The sequence below is a fragment of the Tursiops truncatus genome, chromosome 9 (assembly GCF_011762595.2).
Source record: "Tursiops truncatus isolate mTurTru1 chromosome 9, mTurTru1.mat.Y, whole genome shotgun sequence".
Taxonomy (NCBI): domain Eukaryota; kingdom Metazoa; phylum Chordata; class Mammalia; order Artiodactyla; family Delphinidae; genus Tursiops; species Tursiops truncatus.
Genome location: NC_047042.1, coordinates 98,598,174 through 98,609,402, shown reverse-complemented (window position 1 = coordinate 98,609,402; position 11,229 = coordinate 98,598,174). Strand labels below are relative to the sequence as shown.

At 46.8% G+C, this 11,229-nt stretch overlaps 2 non-coding genes across 2 annotated transcripts; both read right to left on the bottom strand.

Moving 5' to 3' along the window:
* Positions 1-319: 319 nt before the first annotated feature.
* Positions 320-391, bottom strand: TRNAC-GCA (transfer RNA cysteine (anticodon GCA)). Its single transcript has one exon. It is a non-coding gene; the product is annotated as a tRNA-Cys (tRNA).
* Positions 392-3,168: 2,777 nt separating this feature from the next.
* TRNAC-GCA (transfer RNA cysteine (anticodon GCA)) lies at positions 3,169-3,241 on the bottom strand. The gene has a single exon. It is a non-coding gene; the product is annotated as a tRNA-Cys (tRNA).
* Between the last annotated feature and the right edge of the window lie 7,988 nt (positions 3,242-11,229).

Here is an 11,229-nt window from a genome sequence, read left to right as displayed (position 1 = left end):
TTGCCTGTTCCTGGGAAGTCATCTGTATCTACAGCTCTCTGGTCTGCCCTAAAGAAGTCTGCATCAGGGGCCTTGCCTTCTCTTTGAGGATCCAATAGAGTTGGAGAAATGAGAAACATACAGAAGAAAAGAGTCCTGATGCCATGAGGAGGATAGATACCTAGAGTATTAGTGCAGGAAGACATGAGAAGAGGCTCCACCCAGATTGCTGTTGTACAAGGGCTGACCTGTAGCTTCCAGTTTCAGGTAGGATCCTGATTGATGGATGAAGGAAAACGGGATGAGTAACAGCTTCCATGAATAGAAAATCCAATATGGCAGGGGGTACCCGGATTTGAGCCGGGGACCTCTTGATCTGCAGTCAAACGCTCTACCCCTGAGCTACACCCCCCCTACTTATTATAGGTGTCTCATAAACACCTTTCACCTTCATGGTCACACCCAGAACTCCTGCAACATACTGGAAGTTTCTACTTATTTCTAGAGAGCTGGTAAGACCAGCAGCTTATTCCTCCACTAACTCAGTCGAGAGAGGTCATCCCCCAAGCCCCAGAGTCCCACAAGCCTACGCCTTCACATGCCTGCATCTCCCCCTTTTCCTCAGTGTGTGGTGACGGCAGCAGCCTGGAGGAGCACTGACATTCACTACTGGAACGGCCTTCAGAATTTATTTGTCTGTTTTTCTCTTGTTCTGCACTACAAAACAGCAAATTGAAGAGATCCTGCCCAACCTCTTTGGAAACACATGCAGTACGTACACCAGAGGGTTTTGTGTCTGTGCATTAAACCCCAGGGTGCTGGTGGGGACAGCTGGGGAGGTTGGTGAGCTTCCGAGTCCCTAACTTGGATCTTTTTAATCTTCCTGAAGTTGGTGATAACCTCATGTCTCTTAGGCTAATATTTTATCTAAGTAAGCGGATTGCAACTACGACTATATTATTATTGGTTATTATTATTCCCTTGCTTTGGAGGAGAAAACCTGCCAGGGATGATGCAGGATTGACTTCAGCTCTTTGCTTTTAACTATTGTTTTTTGAGGGTATGAAGAGTTTGAGTGGAGTGAGAGGTCCCCTGACATTCAGAATAAGCATTTCAAGTGGAATAAAACAGTGCAGTAAGCTCATATCCTGAAGTCTGTGGACTGCAGGAGTGAGCTAGCTAGAAGCGCCCCCATATGGTCATGATGTGGGTTTATTGACCTGAAATAGGAGCTCCTGTAAGAGACAACTGGTCCACCATCTAGATGCTGCCACAAAGAATAACTGAGCACCAATGAGAACAGAATGGAGACCACTGCCTTTGCCAGCCTTCCTCCAATATTCCATGGTCAGCACTGAAAGACTCTCTAAAGCAGGTCACCTGGTTCATCTTCCTGAGGAAACATGCTGCAGCTCACTCATCCCCATGGGCTCTGTGAGTCTCTGCTGCTCAGACCGGAAGCAGACGTCCACGATGCATTTCCAGGGTCCCTGTTCAAGGCTGGTGACTGAGGTCCTTGCGTGAATGCAGGGGGCAGGGAAGTAGCCCCTAGACGTGGCACACGGCCTCACGATTGAAAGTGGCTTGCAGCCCCTAGTATGTAGCAGCCAGTCGCCGGCAGTCAGCGTGCTCCGCAAACAGCCCCCTCACTGCCTTTTCTTTAGATCCTTTGCTCTGTGCTGACCCTGCTGAAGCAGCTCAGGACGGAGAGAGTGGAGCCCTGGGGGCCTCCTGCAAGCACTGCCCTGTGCTCCGTAATGGGTGCAGCATACAAGAGGCATCAAAGCTCCCATTGCCCCCAACGGCAGTGCCTGTGCATGGTGAGGTGGGATGTGCCCACGGGAAAGGTGACATCTGCAAGGCTCTAAAGATAAGTGTTAACGGGGATCGGGGTTGGGTCAGCCCTGGAGAAGTTCACCTGGGGCTGCAAGAAGCTAGAGAGGCTTTCTGGCAAAGATCTAAACTGTCCAACCTCTCTTCTGTCCTACGAAGACTCAATCCACAGGGCCCAGAGGTAAAAAGGCATTTCTTCAATCGTAGAAACCTGAAAGGGTGTTGTTGGAAGGTGGAGATATTGAATAATATCCTTCTAACCAAGAAGGAACTTTAAGACTGAAAAACGAAGCGGGCGACTCCATAAAGCACAAACACAAAGTTTATTGCGGATAACTTCCATAGGGTAGGATCTGGCGGACGGCAATCCTGCAGCACTGGCAGCTGCACTCTGCGCTGCCCACAGGGGTACAGGGGGATTTAAAGGGCCCAAAGTGAAAATCTGACTACTGAGGCAGAAGCATGTCCACACTGATGGGAACCCGGGTTTGTTCCTCGCCCTGGGGATCTCATGACCATTAACCACCTGGGTTAACAAAAGGCACTCTTCCAGTGTTCACCTCAGACGAAGGCTAAGGGTAAAAGGTGATAAGGAACTCACCTGTCTTGGGTGCTTCCTTGTTGAGTAGGCTGAAGTTCAGTCATGCAGAAGGGGAGGGGGTAGGACTGCCGGCCTGAGATGAAGCTGACAAGATGGGGTCAGTGTGGTTCAACCACGCAGGCTTGCTCTAACTGTCTAATAAGCACGTGTGGAGCCTCATCAGCACTTCTGTTTATTTTCCATCCGCCCATGAGGACAGCTCCACCGCAAACTAAACCCGTTCCCTCTCACCTTCTCCTTCCCCCAAGCCTGGACCCCCTCCCACCTGGCAGCCCTGCAGCTTCTCCTCCCCCCGATTCATGGCAAGTCATCTAAAGCCGCTGATGTTCTCCTAGAAGGGCTTCTAGAATGACCAGATCAGGAGGTGCCTAATGTGGCACCGGGAAAATCATCTAATGCTTCTGTGATGTGAGTGGACGGTAAGAAGGACGCGTGCTGTTGAAAAGGAAAACTCTGCAGGCCAGCAAAACCTGAATCTCCGGAGAGGGGGCCCAGGGAACGTGTATGTTTACATTCCCACAATCCCAGGTAGTTCTAGTGCTTGGGTGAGCCTTGAGTCCACATGATCTTGGCTAGAACCACATTTCCGGTTCTAGGACTTTCCATTGCCCCCGCCCAGGAGATGAGCTAGACAAGCTTCCTTCCTCCCCGCCCCCCCACCTCCTTTACCAATTACGGCACCCCTCAATCTGCCGAGTAAGAAGAGCCCACCTGAAAGTGCCATTTGGTGTAGGTCCTGAAACAAAGCTTATTTCAGGGGACACCTGGATTTGAACCAGGGACCTCTTGATCTGCAGTCAAATGCTCTACCACTGAGCTATAGCCCCCTGCTTGTTAAGAGGATCTAATAAATACCCTTTCACCTGTGTTGAAATGCCCACACCCACTGTGCACTGAAATTTCTATTGATTCTCAGAACGTTCTGGAGATAAGGGAATTTTGCCTTACAGAAAGCTAGCTTCTTCTTCCCCATAGATCCCCCTCCGAATTTTGGCCCCCAGAAACCTTCTCTGCTCACAATCTTGCAGTCTCATTTTTCTTGGTACCACTTGGAAGGCACCTGCTGGTTGCTAAGAGCTGGACCACCCCTGCTTCCTTCCTCCCTCAGGAAGCTCCATCTGCTTTCAACTTGCCTGCGGCTCTGTCTTCTCCACGCTCACCGCTATCCTGCAGGATGGACTGGGGGCTCCGTTGCCCGACTCATCCTCTCTGCTCTTCTTTCCTCTCATCACAGCTACTTCTTGGCTTTTGGCAGGGTCTTGACTGAATCCAGACAAATCACTTGAATTTTTTGCCGAAGAGGACACAACCGTCATCTTGGGGCCCAGGAAGCTGTCCCAGCTGTCCCAAGGGGCCTCAATCCAGAAGGTCAGCACAGCTGGAGCAGCAGGGACTTCCCTGAGAATCAGGACCAGGGATGCCTCTGCTGGATGAACCCCTGGCCGGAGGCATAGCACTGCGCTCCTAAGGAGTGAACCTAGCCCCTGGCCAACACCCCCCGGAGATCTAAAGGCCACGTAGACCTCAAAAGTGTACAGTAAAGACAACTGCCCAAAGATGCTGAAAGCGCCTGTTATATCTGTGTCCAGGAGACCAGCGTTGGGAACGTACAGGGACTTGCAAAGGAAAGCCCGGACAAGGGAAATATCCCCCCATCATCCATCAGTTTAATTTAGTGACGTTATCTACATTGTTGCAAATTAAAAAGGTAATCTCTCTATTTTTCTACAGTGACTAACACAACATTGAGCATGAAAGTAGGTATGCAATAAATATTTGTTGGATGGAAGTAAAGATAGCAAAGATACCTAAGTATGGAATAAATGCAAAATATCTCAGATACCACCAGCCAAATGAACACTTCTGGTATTTTCACATCTGTTTCTCCAAACTTGTGCAAATACATGCCCCTGCGTTTGGGTTCGACTCCTTCTTGCCAGAGATGAGCCAGTTCACACTTCATGGAACTCGTTCACCAGCTATTCTCCCTCATCAGTCTTCTGGCCCCCTTAGAAATGTTCCCCTCTCCTACTGAAAAGTTTAAAAACATGGAAAGACTTAGAAGAATACCCATATAAAAATTTCTCTTGTTAAAAAAAAAGGACTCATGGGCTTCCCTGATGGCGCAGTGGTTGAGAGTCCGCCTGCCGATGCAGGGGACACGGGTTCATGCCCCGGTCCGGGAGGATCCCACGTGCCGCGGAGCGGCTGGGCCCGTGAGCCATGGCCGCTGAGCCTGCGCGTCCGGAGCCTGTGCTCCGCCATGGGAGAGGCCAGAACAGTGAGAGGCCCGCGTACCGCAAAAAAAAAAAAAAAAAGGACTCAGGAAATCCTTGGCATCCCAGTGGTTAGGACTCAGAGCTTTCACTGTCTGGGCCCGGGTTCAATGCCCAGTCGGGGAACTAAGATCCTGCAAGCGGTGTGGCAGGGCCAATAAATAAATAAATTAATTAATTAATTACATCTTTAGAAAAAAACAAACAGGACTCAAAAAATATCCAGCAGGCATCTCTAAAACAAATAAACATACCTCCACCAATCGTCACACCCAGTGGTCAACATCATAAGGCTTCTCTTGAGAACTGGAAACAAGGCAAGGATGTCTGTTAGCGTTGTTTCCATTTAACATTGTACCTAAAACCAGAGGCAATGTATTAAGATTAAAAAAAGTGGAACAGGAGGAACAAAACACCCATTGTTCATAGATAGTATGATTAGCTCAATAGAAAACACAAAATAATCTACAAGTCATTTGAACTATCAAGTTTAATACATTGCAAGATAAAGTTATTAAAAATCAATTCCTATACACAATAATGAAGAGTTAGAAATAAAATCTTTTAAAGTATGTCACTAAAAATAGTATCAAAAATGCAGGACCCCTAGGAATAAATATAAGCTGTACAGAACCTTTATTTAAAATATTTTAAAGCTTCACTGAAAGACACTGAAGGGGACCTAAATGAAGAGATAGGCTCTGTTTTGGGGTAGGACAAAATAACAATTTTATAAAGATGTTAATGCTTCCCAAATTGGCCTATAGGTTTGATGTAATTGCAGTCAAAATCCTGGTTGTGATTTTTATAGTCTTTGACACACTGATGTTAAAAGTTATGTGGGAAAAGAAAGAGCTGGGAATAGCTAGTGTTTTCCTGAAGAATGAGAGCTGGACAAGGAAATTTGTCCTATCAGATATGAAGTTATTACGGTTTAAGCCTGTAAGACAGTGTAGTGTTGGCACAAGGACAGACAAATCACCATAAAGCAGAATAGAGATCCCAGAAATGGACCTATCTATAGAGAGAAACTGATATATGATAGGGCAGAGGGGAAGGGGGTGGACTTGCTGATAAATGGTGCTAAGACAATTGGATATCCATACACAAAATAAATTCCAGGAGGATTCAAGACTTAAATATAACAGACAAATCGTCAAACTTTTAGAAGAAAATATAAGAGAAAACCTTTATGACTTTGGAGTAGGAGAAGGATTTCTTAATCATGACACACATAAACACCATAAAGAAAACGATTGATATATTCTAGTTCATTGAAATTAAGAACTTCTGTGTACTAAAAGTCTCCAGACAGAAAGTGGAAAAATGAGTCATAGATCAGAAAAAGAGATTTGTCCATCGTGTGTCAGTCAAGATATTGTCAGAAAATAGAAAGTACACTAGGCAGTTCAACAGAGAGAATTTAATACAGGGAATTGGTTAAATAGGTGCTGAGGAAATAAATCAGCAAAGAGAGAACTGCAAGGTAATGCAGAGATATAACTCCAGGAAGCACCTCTCACTCCCTATGCTGACAGAAGAAGGAAAGAGGTTGCAGTTAGCAGAAGGCAGAAGCTGGAGGGAGGGGCTCTGAAGAGTTGGGACTCAGACTTGTGAGGATGCGGCGCTGCCCAGCTGGTGCTGGTACCTCAGGAGCTCAGAAGGCTGGGCTCCCAGAGACAGAGCACTGACGGTAAGGCTGGTCCTAGGAGTGCCAAACGAAAGCTGGGAATGAAAACCAACGCTGCCAGTGTGGAGGGACATGGCTAGGGCTACACTGACAGGAGCAAGCAGAACAAAGCAAGTTCTGATCTGCCTTCCATTATTATAGATTGCTTTGCATTTTCTAGTAGGTTATAAAAGTGGAATTATACAATATGCACTCTTTTTGTCTTGTTTCTTTCACTCAATATAACTGTTTTCAGATTTGCCCATGTTGTTGCATGCATCAATAGTTCACTCCTTTTTACTGCTCGGTAGTATTCTACGGTATGGATATATATATATATTAAGTTTTGTTTACCCACTCACCGCTCACCCGTTAATGGTCATTTGTGTTATTTCCAGTTTTTGGCTATGACAAATCAAGCTGCTATGACATTCACATACAAATCTTTGGATACATGCTTTCACTTCTCTTGGGTAAATATCTGCAAGTAGAACAGCTGGATCAAAGGGATTGTAACATTTTATGTTCAACCAAGAGTGTATTCCCATCGGCAGTTGCTCCATATCCTTGTTAACACTTGGTAGGGTCAGTCTTTTTAGTTTTAGATCTTCGAAGGGGTGTGCAATTGTAGGAGGCGGTTTTAATCTCATTGTGGTTTTAATTTGCATTTCTGTGAGGACTAATGGTATTGAACACCTTCACCTATGCTTGGGATAGCTGGAACTACTTCCCCGGAATCATTTCCTTGTAGAGGTTAGAGTTAGAGTTGGCCCAAATGAGAATTCGCATGATATTTGGGAGGTGGAAGTGAAGCAGCAGACACTGCTCTCTGAAAGTTGTTGCAGTTGGGCGTGTGACAGCCAGACACAGACACCAACAGATCCCAGCCTATCTGCAACCACCCCCGTCGTGTCCAGCTTCTCTTCCCAACTGCGTGTCCATCAACAGGAGCCCCAGTGCCACCACCAGATACTTGGCTGAGGACCTACAGAAGTAGTAACTAAGCAGAAGTGTTGATTTCCTATCAACTTTTTCACCAGCCCTTTCACAGTTCCCCTCCAGGGGTGGGATATGCTTGGCTTCCCAGATCCCTCTTCACCTCCGACTTTTCCACCTTGCCTTGCTTTAGGGAGGCTCATAAGTGACTGTTCTTTGATCCTCCAACTCCCCCTTCTGGACTGTTACTTCTCCCAGCTCATGATATAATTGTGTAAGGTCTTATTTCCATAACAATTGTTATTGTTCAGTAATACTTATAGTGATTCTGCTTCTCTGATGAATACTGACTGGCTCATCTCACTGTGTTTTTTTTTTTTTTTTCACTTCTTCATGCGTGTACGAAACTGCATGAATCATTCAGCCTTATGAATAATAAAAAATAATATACCTGTGTAATCTCACACCCAGATCAAGAAATAGAACATTATTCAAGGTGGATGGAAATGAGATATAAGGGATGGAGTAGAGAATCGGTCTTCCCTGAGTGTACAATTTTATATAGTCTTGACTTTTGAATTGTTTTACATTTCAAAAAAATAACTCAAGTATGAAGAGATGAAGCTGAAAATAAATATAAACAAAATCCCAAAACCTAATGTTATATCACATCAGTAACAGGACCACAAAGAAGAAAACACCCTTAGTGGTATATATTCTAAGGGGAGAAATAGATACTGAACTTTACCTAGGAAGTTGTTTTGGTGTAACTTACAAAACGTATGGTTTTGTTTTTAATATTTATTTATTTATTTTGGCTGCCTCGGGTTTTAGTTACAGCACATGGGGTCTTCGTTGCAGCATGCAGGATCTTTAGTTGCGGCATGCAGGCTCATAGTTGCAGCACCCGAACTCTTAGTTGCGGCACGCATGCGGTATCTTGTTCCCTGACCGGGGATGGAACCCAGTCCCCCTACATTGGGATTGTGGAGCCTTATGCACAGGACCACCAGGGAAGTCCCCCACAAAACTTACGTTTTTGAGAAATTGAGTAAATATACTGATATTTGGGGGAACCAGAGTTCTAATTGTGGGAGACAGGAGGTATAAATATGGAATGAAGATAGGCAAGGAAGAATTGTGGAGTTGGACTGGAATCGTAAGTAGCTGTGTGAATACACAAGCACACATACACACACACACACACAAGTACACACGTACATTTTCTAACTCTGCCCTCTGAAAAGGTGCTAGAAACAACATCTCAGTTGCAATGAGCACTCCTAATGCCCATATTGTGGTTATTAAATATCATTTAAAAGAACCAGAGGGACTTCCAGGTGGTGCAGTGGTTAAGAATCCTCCTGCCAATGCAAGGGACAAGGGTTCGAGCCCTGGTCCGGGAAGATCCCACATGCTGTGGAGCAACAAAGCCTGAGTGCCACAACTGAGCTTGCGCTCTAGAGTCCATGAGCCACAACTCCTGAGCCCGTGTGCCACAACTACTGATACCCGCGTGCCTAGAGCCCATGCTCGGCAATAAGAGAAGCCACCGCAGTGAGAAGCGTGCGCACCGCAATGAAGAGTAGCCTCCGCTCGCGGCAACTAGAGAAAGCCTGCAGGCAGCAACGAAGACCCAACGCAGCCACAAATAAATTAATTAATTAAGAAAAAAAAAAAAGAACCAGAAACTTGGAGATTTGGCTGATTCCACAGCTGGGTAAGAAACCTAAAATGTGAACCATGGAACATTTTGTGCCAGACAGTAGGAACGTGCTCAAAAACTGATGGGAACACGTCAACAGAACACAGGGCCAGCTTGAAGAGACTCGCCGCTAGCTAAATTTGGGACAATCTGAGCATCAAAACAAATGGAGGAATGTGTTATAGCTCATTAAATTAGAGAATCCATGAATCCATGTTAGTAGGTTTTTTTAAAAAAAATTTTTAGGTAGAGAAAGGAAAGCTTTACAAAATCTTTACCAACAAATCAACCAATAAATGTAAAAAGGGTAGAAATATAAAAATCTTCATTTTATGACCATCATTGTAAAAATTGACTTAGATAAGAGTTTCAGAGACCATCCCTTGTACCAGCTCTGTACCGAATTTTTAAAAATTGTAATTTTGTGAAGGTTTTTTTCTCAATATTCCCCAAATTGTACAAGCTTCAGGCCCACAAAACAGGGGTCCACCCTTGGTAGAGGAGATGTGTTATTTGGGAAGGAAAGATCACGTGGAAGAAGAGCTGGTGGGGGAGGTAAAGGACCTCGGGGCAGATTCCAGAACATTCTCCTGTAGTGGAAGGGTCGACTTTGCGTGCTCAGGAGTTTCCTCCAAAAGGCAAAAGGGTGCAGGGGCTCCAATCGGGAAATCCCTATCCCCTACCCTCAACCCCACATTTGAGAGGCAATCCCGGAGAGCTGGGTGTGGGGCGGAGGGGACATGAGAAAACAGCTGGGCTGGCATCAGTGAGAAAAAGAAAATCAGGCACTCGGAACAGACCTCTCGCAACCGTGTGAATACAGTGTCGCCCCACCACCATGCCTGGGGAGAGTCCACTTTCATACCCAAAGAACGCATCCGGGATGACGCCCTTGCTGTACGTTCAGCCCAGGCTGATGAAGCGAAAACAAAGGGCACCTTAAGACCCCGGCGGCCAGACCCGAAGCCCAGCAGAGTACAGAGCACGTGGTGCGCAGGTCCCTCTTCAGCAGAGTCCCACTTAGAGGAAATTCTCAAAGGAAATGCATCTTCACGGCCACATGGGGGCGCCATTCAAAGGCTCCTTCCATCCGCCGGCCCCGGTTCGCCTCTTAAGTTTTCCGACTGATAAATTTATTTTTCTCTCCTTGTCTTAAAAATACTATTCTTGTTATTACAAAATATTACTATTACGAAATTTTAAAAAATTAAGTTAGAAAATGTATAAAAATGGCTTGTGTTCTCACTGTTAAAGAAAACTACTTGACTATATGCTTCCAAACCTTCCAATGATAATATATGTAATCATTTTATAATCATTTTATATATATTATATATACTATATATAATATATATATAATAATATAATAATTCTGGACAGACTTCTCTTAAAATATCATGAACATCTTCCCATACAAAGTTCTTCACCAAAATAATTTTAGGTGATGGTATTGTGTTCCGTTGTCCATCCCATTAAAAATATTTTTTATAGCTAACCCACACTTTATAGAAAGTTCTAAGTGGCTGCCCACAGGGATTTAGTGAGCTATATTCCTATTGTTGGAAGAATTTTTTCCATTTCAAATCAAAGGTAGACATGAGGTACAGCTGTCCAAGTAAGTAAACACACAAGAAGCCCAGATCGCCCCGCAGGACCTCAAGCAGCAGAGGCGACGTGGCGGGCGCCCCAGGGGAGAAGGCGCTGGTCTCCTGGGGTTCGCATGGGGGGGGGGGCGGCCGCCGTCGCCGTGGTCACCGGGGGCGGCCCGGCTCCCCCACTGGAGCGGGGAGATCCTTTTTGGTCACCGAGTCCCTCGGGGCGCGGGGGACCAAAGTCCGAGGCTCTCGCGGCGGGCGGCAGGTCTGGCGCTGAGTCCGGTCGGCGACTCAGCGCGCACCCGGCCGTGTTCGTTGGGCCTAGGGGTCGGGGACTCGGGGGATCGGGGTGTCGGCGGAGTGGCAGGCCAGTGGGTCGGTAAGATCAAGGGGCCAGGGGGATCGGCGGGCCGGTGGATCAGGGGCCGGGGGGTTGGCGGGTCAGCGGCAGGGTGGGTCGGCGCGTCGGCGGGTCGGGGGTTCGGTGGGTCGGGAGGCCGGCGGGCCGGGCAGTGTCCGGGGCTCGGCTGGCAGGCGGGTGGCACAGTGGCAACGGGCCGCCGGGCGGGGCTGGGCGGGGCGGGGCGGGCGCCGCGCCTGCCGTTCGCCTCTCCGGGCTGCAGGTGGGGCTGTGC